The following is an 11,717-nucleotide window of genomic DNA, read 5'->3' on the forward strand; positions in this document are numbered from 1 at the left end:
TCCATTTTTACTTCCCCGCTTTCCACACTGCAGTCTGTAGAAGGAAGTCACGGTGTGCGGCGCACCCTTAAAGAGCGCTCTGCTAGTCCTTCCCTGGTGGTACAGCGGATACGAATGCCTCTGCCAATGCAGGGAACACGACTTTGATCCCTGGTCTGGGAATATCCCACTTGCAACTAAAGTCCATGCATCCATGAGCCACAACTACTGAGTCCAAGAGATGCAACTGCTGAAGCTCGTGCAGCTACAGCCCGTGTTCCACGGCAAGAGAAGTCACCGCAACAAGTCCGAGCCCTGCAATGAAGAGTGGCTTCCACTCTCCACGACTAGAGAAAGCCTGAGCGCGGCAACGAAGATCTAGTGCCGCCAGTCAGTAAATACATCATTTTTAAAGGGCTTTCTGCTATAAACACTGGTGTGCAGGGTTATGTGCAAAACTAAGTTTTCAGATAAGTTAGAGAAATACTAGATTGATTAGTAGACTGGATGGAGAGCTTCCATCCATAAGCTTCATAAGAAACTGCTGACTCATTTCTAGCTGCTGTGCTGCTTCCTATTCCTGCCCCAGTGAATGAGGGTTTCTGCGGCTCCACGTCCTGGTCAATACTAGGCATCGCAGGTTCTTGGATTCTAGCTACTCTAATAGGGGTGTGAGGATGTATCATTGCTGGTTTTCTTTGCATGTCCTAATAACATGTGACATTGAGCATCTTTCCCTATATATTTTCATTGAGATACCATCTTTGATGAGATGTCTACTCAGACTTTTCCTCATTTTTATTTTTTCCTCAATTTTAATTGAGTTATTTGTTTTCATATTGTCGAGTTTAAGTGTTCTATGCATATTCTAATATAAGTCCTTTACTAGATACGTAAATTTGTCAATAATTTCTCTAGTCAGTGTCCTGAGGTCTGATTGACAGAGCAATATATATTAATTCATAGTTATACTTTCTAGTAAGAAAAATGAGAAATTGCTAACTGTCTTGATATCTAACTAGAGGACTTGAGTGATTGGAAGATGCAGGGGAGAATATGAATTATTTATTTTGTATATTCTTGAGTGTTTTTGCATTTCTCTCAGCTTCTCAGGTGGTGCTAATGACAAAGAATCCGCCTGCCAGGGCAGGAGACATCAGAGACGCAGGATCTATCCCTGGGTGGGGAAGATCCCCTGGAGGAGGGCATGACAACCACCCCAGTATTCTTGCCTGGGGAATCCCGTGGACAGAGGAGCCTGACAGGCTATGGTTCGTAAGGTCATAAAGCACTGACCACGACTGAGGCGACTGAACACACATACACAGCCACACACACACGTGATATATGTGCAATATATGGTATATGTGCAATGTATGATATATGATCTAATGTATATTCACTGGGAAACAACTAATAAAGTGTTGAGAGTGATAAATCACAAAGTAAAAAAAAACCCTGTAATCCTCACACCCAGTGAAATTTGGTTGGATTTTCTTTTAGTTTATTACATATTCCTGCTGAAACATTCTCTAAGCTGATGAGCACAGACCTTAGTGGCCTCCAGCCTGCACTCCCCTGATGCCGTTTCCCGTCAGCTCACTCTCACACCTCCTGAGCAGGCTAGTTCTCTTCCCTCCCTCCCTCCTCAAACCCTCCACTGCCTCCCTACTCCCTGTTCTTAATGGTGAGCTTTCCTTTCAGAAAATAATACTTAGTCCATCCTCCTCCCCCCGCATTCCCACACTTGCACCTGTACCCTCACCTTCCACAGTGATGACAGACACCCCTCCACAACATCTAAGGCCGCCCCTCAGCGTGGGCACAGGATCTGATTCCATCCTCCCCTGTGTCATCAGTTTCCCACCCTCTACTGGCTCCCTCAGTCCTGCACACAAACATGCTGCAATTCCTCTCATTAAAATTAATCAAACATAAATAAATAAATCCAAACAAAATCCTGCCATAAACATCCACCACTCTATGTCCAGTTTCCTTCCAACCACTGCTCCATGAGGACTCTTCTTTCGGAACAATTCCTGAGTCCAAAGTCCATTCTCTCACCTACTGGCTTGTCTTTTTATTTTCAGTTAATGGATCTATGCACAAAATTTTAAGAAATAATATACTTCTACAAGACTTGAAATCAAGATGGATATCCCCCATCTCTTGAATATCAGAGACCAATTGTCTTAGCTTCTTTCAGCTGATTCTGTTTCTGCTATGTCTCTAAAACACATATCTATAATACTCCTTTCTGGTTTTCAATTTTATGTACCATTTGTAGTTAATTGGTTTTTCTTTCACATACCCCATCTTTCCAATTTATAATTATAAATCTATCATTTTTGTAATTTTGATTAGCTCAGGGTCCAATATTTGTATTATTATAATGATGCAAATGCTAGTCATGACTGAGCATTTAGTAGACTACAATTTCTTTTGATTCTTTCTTTTTTTTTTTTTGGCGATGACAGATGTCTTTATTACCTTGATTCTGGTGATATTTTCACAGGTGTTTGCACATGTACAAACTCATCAAATTATACATATTAAATATGTGCAATTTTTTATAGCAATTATACCTCAATGAAATTGTTAAAGATTTCTCTGGTGGTCCAGTGGTTAAGAATCCACCTGCCAGTGCAGGGGTTCGATCCTCGGTTGGGGAAGATTCCAGATGCCAAGAGGCAACTAAACCTGTGCACCACAACTACTGAGCCCCCACTCCCTAGGGCCAGTTCTCTACCACAGAGGAGCCACCGCAGGGAGGAGCCCCAGCACCGCAACTAGAGAGTAGCCCCTGATCACTGCAACTAGAGAAAGCTCACGTGCAGCAAGGAAGACCCGCTGCAGCCAGAAATAAATAAGGAAATACATTGTGAGAAAGTAAATAGAAAAGAGGAAGATTGGATTATAGAGTTTCTAAAACTACTTTTCCATTTTCTATTTCTTGTTTTTTATTTTATAATTTTTATTAGAATATAATTAATTTACAGTCTTGTGTTAGTTTCAGGTGTACAGCAAAATGAACCTGTTATACACATACACATATTGACTTTGCTTTTCTAAAGTGGATATTTTAATTCTCCCCGGAATATATATCTTACTTTTGTTGTACTCATTTTATTTTATTAATATTTATTTTAGCTATTTACTCTTTATTTGGCTGCACTAGGCTTCACTGTGACATGTGGGATCTTTAGTTGCTTATGAATTTTAAAACAGAATAAGAAATAGTCAATGATATTCTTTCAGGTCCACGAAACTATCACTTGTATAGTTTTAGTTTTGTAAGAAAGATGAACATCCACAATGATCTGAAAAGAGTATTAAAAAGACTACTCCTACATTTGTATAGGCCTTTTGATCTTCAGAGTCTTCAATCGAAATAGTGGCTTCAGTGCAGAAGGAAACCTGACAATCCAGTGGTGGTCTAATGGGACAGACAAGAAAGAGACTCGCAAAAACGTAAAAACGTAAAAGCTCCGCCCTTCGCACTACCCTGTCTATTCTGGGAAATGGTTACTGTTCACATTAAACTCGTGGGTTATTAATATTATTCTAAATAAGCTAACCAAAAAATTTTTAACTGTATTATTCTTTTATGGAAAATAACAATAAATTGGCCACATAAAATTATCCTTGAGGTCCTCACTAAGGACTGAGACTGGGTCAGGACTATAAGAGTAAGCATGAACAAGAGCTCTCGGTGCAGGAGGGGAGCTATCAGGACAAAATCCCAGGTGCCCCGGGGCGCGAGGCTCTCAGGGTCTGAGTCAGGGGAGGTGTCTGGGGTGGGGATGCTCCTGTTGGGGATTCCCTGTCTCCCGAGTTTCGCTTTCTCTCACAACTTGTGTCGAGCCCTCCTGCCTGGATACTCGTGATGCGGCCCTAGTTCTCACTCCCATTGGGTGGTTGGTTTTTAGAGGCCAATCAGTGTCCCTGTGTTCACCTCAGGCTGGCCCCAGGAGAGGATGAGCGCAGAATTGCGGCAGGACCCCACTTCAGTTTCCTCCCGCCTCTCCCCTTTGCTCCACTCCAGGCCCTTCTTCCTCTAATCTTGAGGGTTTCATGAATCTCCACCCACAAAAAGGAGGAGAGCATGAGGTATACAAACTTAGATCCCCACATTCCTCTATAGGAAGTCCTTCCTGAAGTCTGCCCACTCCAGTTCCTGCTGCAGCCTCAGTGTTTGCCTAGTAGAGCCCCAGGTTTGGGCAGATGGTGATCCTGGAACATTACTCCTCCCAGTAATGCAGGGACACTCCTCACCTCCTTTAGGGCTTAGCTTAAACGTCGTCTCTGAGGAAAGCCTCCCTTGTATTTAAAATTACAGCCAGCTCCTGCTGGTTGTCTTCTTTCTCTAAATCACTCACTGCTTTATGGTACCCCGATCATTACTTCAAGAGCCTTGCTGTTTATTGTCAGGTCTTCCATCAGCATGTAAGTGGATCAAGGCAAGAATTTGAGTTGGTTTAAATACCCTGCCTAGAATAGTGCCTGGCACATAGTAGATGCCCCCAAAATATTTGCTGATGATTGAACACATCGTTAAAGCTGAGACTGGGGCAGGAAAGGCAGGCAGTTCCTGGTAAGGGATGAGGGTGAGACTGTGTTAGAAGGAGGAGGAGCTTATTCACTAGTTTACCCCAGGCTGGCAGCCAAGCAGACAGACAGCTCCACAGCGCCCTCCGCACTTCACTTGTGGCCACAAGCACCGAGAACAGACAGCCAGATCACCAGCTGCCTCCAAAGACTCGTACTCCTGAGGGATGCCCTGATCTGGTGGAGGAGTTCTTAGGTAGTGAAGTCCTCCAACCCCCAGTCTTAGATCCAGAATGAGCTGGTGGCATGGCTCAGCTGCAGCCTGTGGGGCTCTGGAGAGCCTCCCCTGACCGGAGAAGACCCTGAACTCCTGGGTCATCGATGGGGCTAGAAATTAGATTTGGGTCTAGGACATTTGATTTCAGGATTTGGAGGTGGCCTATCAGGTTCACAAATGGGAAGAAGAGGTTGGATGCTGGGATCATAACTCTCTGGGCTGAGAAAAGGAGGCTGCCTTCCAGGGTTGAAAGGTCAGGTGGTGTGTTGCTGTTTAGTCACTGAGTCCTGTTCAACTCTGAGACCCCATGGACTGGAGCGCACCGGGCTCCTCTGTCCATGGGACTTCCCAGGCAAGAATACTGGAGCAGGTTGCCATTTCCCACTTCAGTGGATCTTCCCCACCCAGGGATCAAACCCGCGTCTCTTGCATCTCCTTCACTGGCAAGTGGATTTTTAACCACTGCATCACCTGGAAAGATCAGAAGAGCAATTACTCAGAATAGCAGTTCTCACAGTTTAGTCTGTGGAACCCTTGAATTCAATGAGACCCTTTCACGATCATATCTTGAATCATAAGATCAAAACTAGTTTCATCACATTTCTTAGACAGTATTTCCCTTTGCACTATATCGACATTTGCATGAGGTAAAACTTAACAAGAATGGAAGCTACAGTACCAAACTGCAATGGTTATTTGTTCTTCACCACCTCCTACTTTCACACTGAAAAAAAATCAAAGCAATATCATTTTAAACATCCTGGTTAAAGCGTTAAAAATTATTATCTGTACTAAATCATTATTCACAATCCGCTTTTTAAAAATATCTTACGCGATGACATGGAGATATATATATATACACACACAAGACATATACAAGCATTTCTGCAACATTCCAAAGTACTAGTTCCCAAAGAACATAATTTTTATGAGCTGAACTAGCCTTTTTTTTTAAATGGGATGCCATTTGTACTTGAAGGAAAGAATGACCCAGAATTATGGCTGTTTAGACTTGGACACTTGGCGGACATTTTCTTGAAAATGAACATGAGCGTCTCCATTCAAGAAAATAACTGACAGATGACAATTCACAATACTTCCCTTGATAAAAGATAAGCTCACCAGAGAAAATCAGATTTCTGGAAAATGTGTGCACAATCACTGTAAGATTGAGAGTTTCTCAGTACTGACAAATGTTTCTCTTGGGATCTATAGTAATATTAAAACAAATAATGATGTTTTAAATAGTCTGATTCCAGTGTTGATTTACAGGAATCAATACTGAAAGATGTACATAACTTAGGTTGTACATAACTTAGTGAAACACTACATTACTTTAAAAACTCATGCATTAGTAAAAGATCCATTCAATGTCCAAGATAGGCCTGTGGATTTTAATGTAACAAAACAGAAAATATTCAATCGTGGTGTTTCAGGTTCACTTAATAAAAGAAAGAAACAAAAACCCTCAAACCCTGAGAAACTACCAATTGTGTAATTTTTAGTATCAGACATGAATAGCTGAAATAATCAGAGACATTCAGATAATCAGAAACAATTATCTACAAAGGTAAGTAAAAATACTACTTCAACATATTTGTAAGGCTGTATGTTTTGTCATATCCTTTAACCAAAATAACAATTTAAATGCAGAAGCAAATACAAAAATCCAGTGGTGTTCTAATGAGACAGGCAGTTCAGTCACTAAGTCATGCCTGACTCTTTGCAACCCCATGGACTGCAGCACGCCAGGCTTCCCTGTCCATCACCAACTCCCAGAGGTTGCTCAAACTCATGTTCATTGAGTTGGTAATACTATCCAACCATATCATCCTCTGTCATCTCCTTCTCCTCCTACCTTCAATCTTTCCCAGCATCAGGGTCTTTTCAAATGAGTCAGTTCTTCGCATCAGGTGGCCAAAGTATTGGAGTTTCAGCTTCAGCATCAGTCCTTCCAATGAATATTCAGGACTGATTTTCTTTAGAATGGACTAGTTAGATCTCCTGCAAGTCCAAGGGACTCTCAAGAGTCTTCTCCAACACTACAGTTCAAAAGCATCAGTGCTTCAGCACTCAGCCTTATTTATGGTCCAACTCTCACATCCATACCTGACCACTGGAAAAACCGTAGCTTTGACTATATGGACCTTTGTCAGCAGAGTAATGTCTCTGCTTTTTAATATGCGGTCTAGGTTTGTCATAGCTCTTCTTCCAAGGAGCAAGCATCTTTCAATTTCATGGCTGTAGTCACCATCCACAGTGATTTTGGAGCCCAAGAAAATAAAGTCAGCCACTGTTTCCACTGTTTCCCATCTATTTACCATGAAGTGATGGGACCAGATGCCATAATCCTCATTTTTTGAATGTTGAATTTTAGGCCAGTTTTTTTCTGAGACAAGAGATTTGCAAAAGTGTAAAATTAAAAGATTTATTCTTCTCACTGTCTTGCTTATTTGGGGAAATAGTTCTTTCTCATTAAAGAAAACATATTATTTCTGTTAACATGTAAAGATTTATCAGTATTATAACCCTGTCTAGGTTGTAATATGTTGGGCCTTCCCGCATGGATTCTCCTGACACTGGTCCAATTCTCACTCCCATTGCCTGTTCGGTTCCACAGAAACCAATCAGTCTCACTGTGGTAGACTATACACAGTTCGTGCAGTTTGACAATGATGACCCAAATCCAAGGATGGAGGCGTGGGCGCTGTGCTTGCATCAGGAGGGATCGGAGTATCGGGATTGGAACATGCAGGGCATCAAGAACACTGCCCAGACTTTCGGAGTGAACCTGAACTCCCTGTGGGGCTTCTACAGCCAGAGCAAAGTGGGTGAGAAACGTGGGCCCGGATCCAGGTCACTACCCCCACCCCCAGGTACCAGCCAGGTTGCCTCAACATGGGAGGACCCGCTGGGGACCTTCACCCAGCCAGAGTCGGCAAGTCTTTCAGCCAATTTCATTTTCAGTTCAGTTCAGTTCAGTTGCTCAGTCCTGTCCGACTCTTTGTGACCCCATGGACTGCAGCACACCAGGCTTCCCTGTCCATCACCAACTCCCGGAGCTTACTCAAATTCATGTCCATTGAGTCGGTGATGCCATCCAATCATCTCATCCTCTGTCATCCCTTTCTCCTCCTGCCTTTATTCTTCCCCAGCATCAGGGTCTTTTCAAATGAGTCAGTTCTTTGCATCAGGTGGCCAAAGTATTGGAGTTTCAGCTTCAACATCAGTCCTTCCAATGAATGTTCAGGACTGATTTCCTTTAGGATGGACTGGTTGGATCTCCTTGCAGTCCAAGGGACTCTCAAGAGTCTTCTCCAACACCACAGTTCAAAAGCATCCATTCTTCAGCGCTTAGCTTTCTTTATAGTCCAACTCTCACATTCATACATGACTACTGGAAAAACCATAGCCTTGACTAGAAGGACATTTGTTGGCAAAGTAATGTCTCTGCTTTTTAATTTGCTGTCTAGGTTGGTCATAACTTTTCTTCCAAAGAGTAAGCGTCTTTTAATTTCATGGCTGCAGTCACCATCTGCAGTGATTTTGGAGCCCAAAAAATAAAGTCTGACACTGTTTCCACTGTTTCCCCATCTATTTCCCATGAAGTGATGGGACCAGATGCCATGATCTTCGTTTTCTGAATGTTGAGTTTTAAGCCAACTTTTTCACTATCCTCTCACTTTCATCAAGAAGCTCTTTAGTTCTTCACTTTCTGCCATAAGGATAGTATCATCTGCATATCTGAGGTTACTGATATTTCTCCCAGCAGTCTTGACTCCAGCTTGTGCTTCATCCAGCCCAGCATTTCTCATGATGTACCCTGCATGTAAGTTAAATAAGCAGGGTGACAATATACAGCCTTAAGGTACTCCTTTCCCGATTTGGAACCAGCCTGTTGTTTCATGTCCAGTTCTAAATGTTGCTTCTTGACCTGCATACAGATTTCTCAGGAAGCCAGTCAGGTGCTCTGGTATTTCCATCTCTTAGAGAATTTTCCATAGTTTTTTATGATCCACACAGTCAAAGGCTTTGGCATAGTCAATAAAGCAGAAGTAGATGTTTTTCTGGAACTCTCTTGCTTTTTGCATGATCCAGCGGATGTTGGCAATTTGATCTCTGGTTCCTCTACCTCTTCTAAAACCAGCTAGCAAAGTAATGCTCACAATTCCCCAAGCCAAGCTTCAACAGTGCATGAACTGTGAACTTCCAGATGTTCAAGCTGGATTTAGAAAAGTCAAAGGAGCCAGAGATCAAATTACCAACATTCACTGGATCACAGAAAAGGACGGCAGAAGACATGGTGGCTCAGATCACCAAGTGCAAGTGAGAGGCCTCTGGTGATGCAGAGCACAACAGAAACTACCTGGAGGGCACATGCGTGGAGCGGCTCCGGAGATTCCAGAGAACAGGAGGACACGCTGCTGCGCACAGGTAGGAGGGACGCAGGGCCTCCCTGATCTCCCCTCGGACTGGAGCTGGCTTCCCACGAGGAGAGGAAAGTGGAGTCAGTATCAGAACACCACTGTTCCTTCTAGGCGGGAGAGGGAGGGATCCTTCTAGGTTCTTGTCTTCTGTAAGAGAGTGATGCATCCAGAGGGTTAGAGTTTCTCTAAGGGACAATTGAGGAATCCAGTCTCATGGGGATGGAAAGGAAGACTATCCCTGAAGTAACTGATCAATAATTCCCTATGACCTTGACAGCAATATTGGTGAACCACAACTTTTTCTGTCAAGGCCTTGTTCTTGGCCTGAAAACATCTTTGGAGGTCTGACTCCAGATTTTCTGAGTCATTCACTCTTCACTCAGATTGGGTCCAGAAATCTGTTTTATCCCTTTGAGACCTGGAGCCTTCTACATTAGTGTCTCATTCTAGAACTTACCTTGGAATAGGAGATTTTCCCAGACCGCAGGGTCCAGGCTGGTGTCTGCTGTTTGTACTTCTTTTCAAGCCCACTGTCCTGTCCATCCTCAAGATGGTCACTTGATGCCTCTTCACTGGCCCATGGAGATAACACAAAGTGAATTTTCCGATTCTTCCTCCTCAGACCCTCCAAAGATCCATGTGACTCATCACCCCATCTCTGAGCGTGGGGTCACCCTGAGGTGCTGGGCCCTGGGCTTCTACCCTGAGGAGATCTCAGTGACCTGGCAGCGCAATGGGGAGGACCTGACCCAGGACATGGAGCTTGTGGAGACCAGGCCTTCAGGAGACGGAACCTTCCAGAAGTGGGCGGTCCTGGTGGTGCCTTCTGGAGAGGAGCAGAGATACACGTGCCGTGTATCTGAGATGGGGTAAGGAGGGGGATGGATGGTCAACCTTATTATCAGGTAATCAGGAGCCTTCAGGAGAACTTCAGCAAGGTTAGGATTCATGCCTGAGGTCAGGGCCCCTTTCCTTTCTTCCACAGGACCTCCTTAGCCCTCCATCCCCATCATGGGCATCACTGTAGGCCTGGTTCTCCTCGTGGTGGTTGTGGTGAGTGGAGCTGTGATCTGGAAGAAGTGCTCAGGGAGGGAAGGGAGGGAGGGATGTGAGTTTTCTTGTCTCACTGGGGGTTTCAAGCCCAGGTAGAATCTTGCCTGCCTCATCCCTTGGAAGAACCATCCACACATATGTGCTTGCCAGTTGGAGCTGAGTGCTAACATTTACCTTTCTGTAAAGTATACGTGAACATGAAAACAAATTTTTCACCTTAATCATTCTGATGATGGGGACCTGATTCCTAGCAGTTGGAGGCCAGAGGGGAGGGTCCAGGCTGAGGACAGAGCTCCAGGAGGGCAGTTGTCCAATGCTGCACATCTCCTTTTTTCATGTTTCCTGACCTTACCCTTGGTCTTCAATGGGGCCAGGACTAGGGGGCTCTTCTAGGATGTCATGGCCCTGCCTCCTCCCTGGCCTATTATGTGATGCTTTCTCCCCACAGGCAGAGGAGGGAGCTATGTTCAGGCTGCTAGTAAGTTTGAGTGGGTTGGAGGGTTATCCCTGAGACCCTTGGAATAGTACAGCTGAGAGCCCATGAGTGATCTCACCCATCCCATAATCCCTCCTTTAGGCTCATCTCCTGTGGGTTCTGAGCAAACCCTGCTCTGTTTTATCCCAAGCAGTGACAGTGCCCAGGGCTGTGATGTTACCTTTCACCAGTCCTAAAGGTGAGACCCTGGAGGGCCTGAAGCAGGAGAGGGGTGGGTCAGAGGTGGCATGACTGGGTAATGCGGATCCTCTGAGTGGGCATTTGGAACATACAACGGGCTGTTGAGAATGTCAAGACATTTGTGACTGACTTAAATTTGTTCATGATCGTTTCCTTCTAAGTGTGGGACAGCTGCCTCTGTGGGACCGAGTGACACAAGGTTAGTCTCCCCGCCCCCACCATTGTGACGTCAGATCCCCTGACCGCTCTCTCTGCAGCTGGATGTGAATGCATCTGTGCTTCTATTAGCATAATGTGAGGAGGTGGGGAGACTGGCCCACCCCTGCCCACCGCGCCCCCTCCCCATCTGACCTGTGTTCTCCTCCCTGTTGGACTCCCTTGTTTCGGCAGAGGCGGGGCTGGGCCCTTTCTACCTTTGTCTTAACTTCGTGTTGTGCTGAGAAATACTGAAAATAAGAATCTGGATGTGAATTTGTTTTTTCTAATTCATGTCATGAGGGTTGATGGGTTAATAAAGAAAAAGATGCTTAAAGTTTGAGATAGGAAACAAACGGAACCACTGAGAATCTTCCAGCATCTACATGTTTGCTGTGCTGAGTCTGATCTCAGTGGGGCCAGAGAAGGATACGAGGAGGTATGAGCCCTCTCCAGTGAGTGCTGAGTCCTTTGTGGGCTTCAAAGTGGTCAGTGGTTGATGGGTCATCTTCTCTGTTTCTTTGTCCTTTTCCCTTCAGTAGAAACTTGTCCTACCAGAACC

General features: G+C 44.5%; 1 pseudogene; it reads left to right on the forward strand.

The window, feature by feature from the left end:
• The first annotated feature begins 220 nt into the window (after window positions 1-220).
• Window positions 221-10,956, forward strand: LOC128055593 (BOLA class I histocompatibility antigen, alpha chain BL3-7-like; annotated as a pseudogene).
• Window positions 10,957-11,717: the final 761 nt, after the last annotated feature.

This window comes from Budorcas taxicolor, chromosome 11 (genome assembly GCF_023091745.1).
Source record: "Budorcas taxicolor isolate Tak-1 chromosome 11, Takin1.1, whole genome shotgun sequence".
NCBI classification, from domain to species: Eukaryota; Metazoa; Chordata; class Mammalia; order Artiodactyla; family Bovidae; genus Budorcas; species Budorcas taxicolor.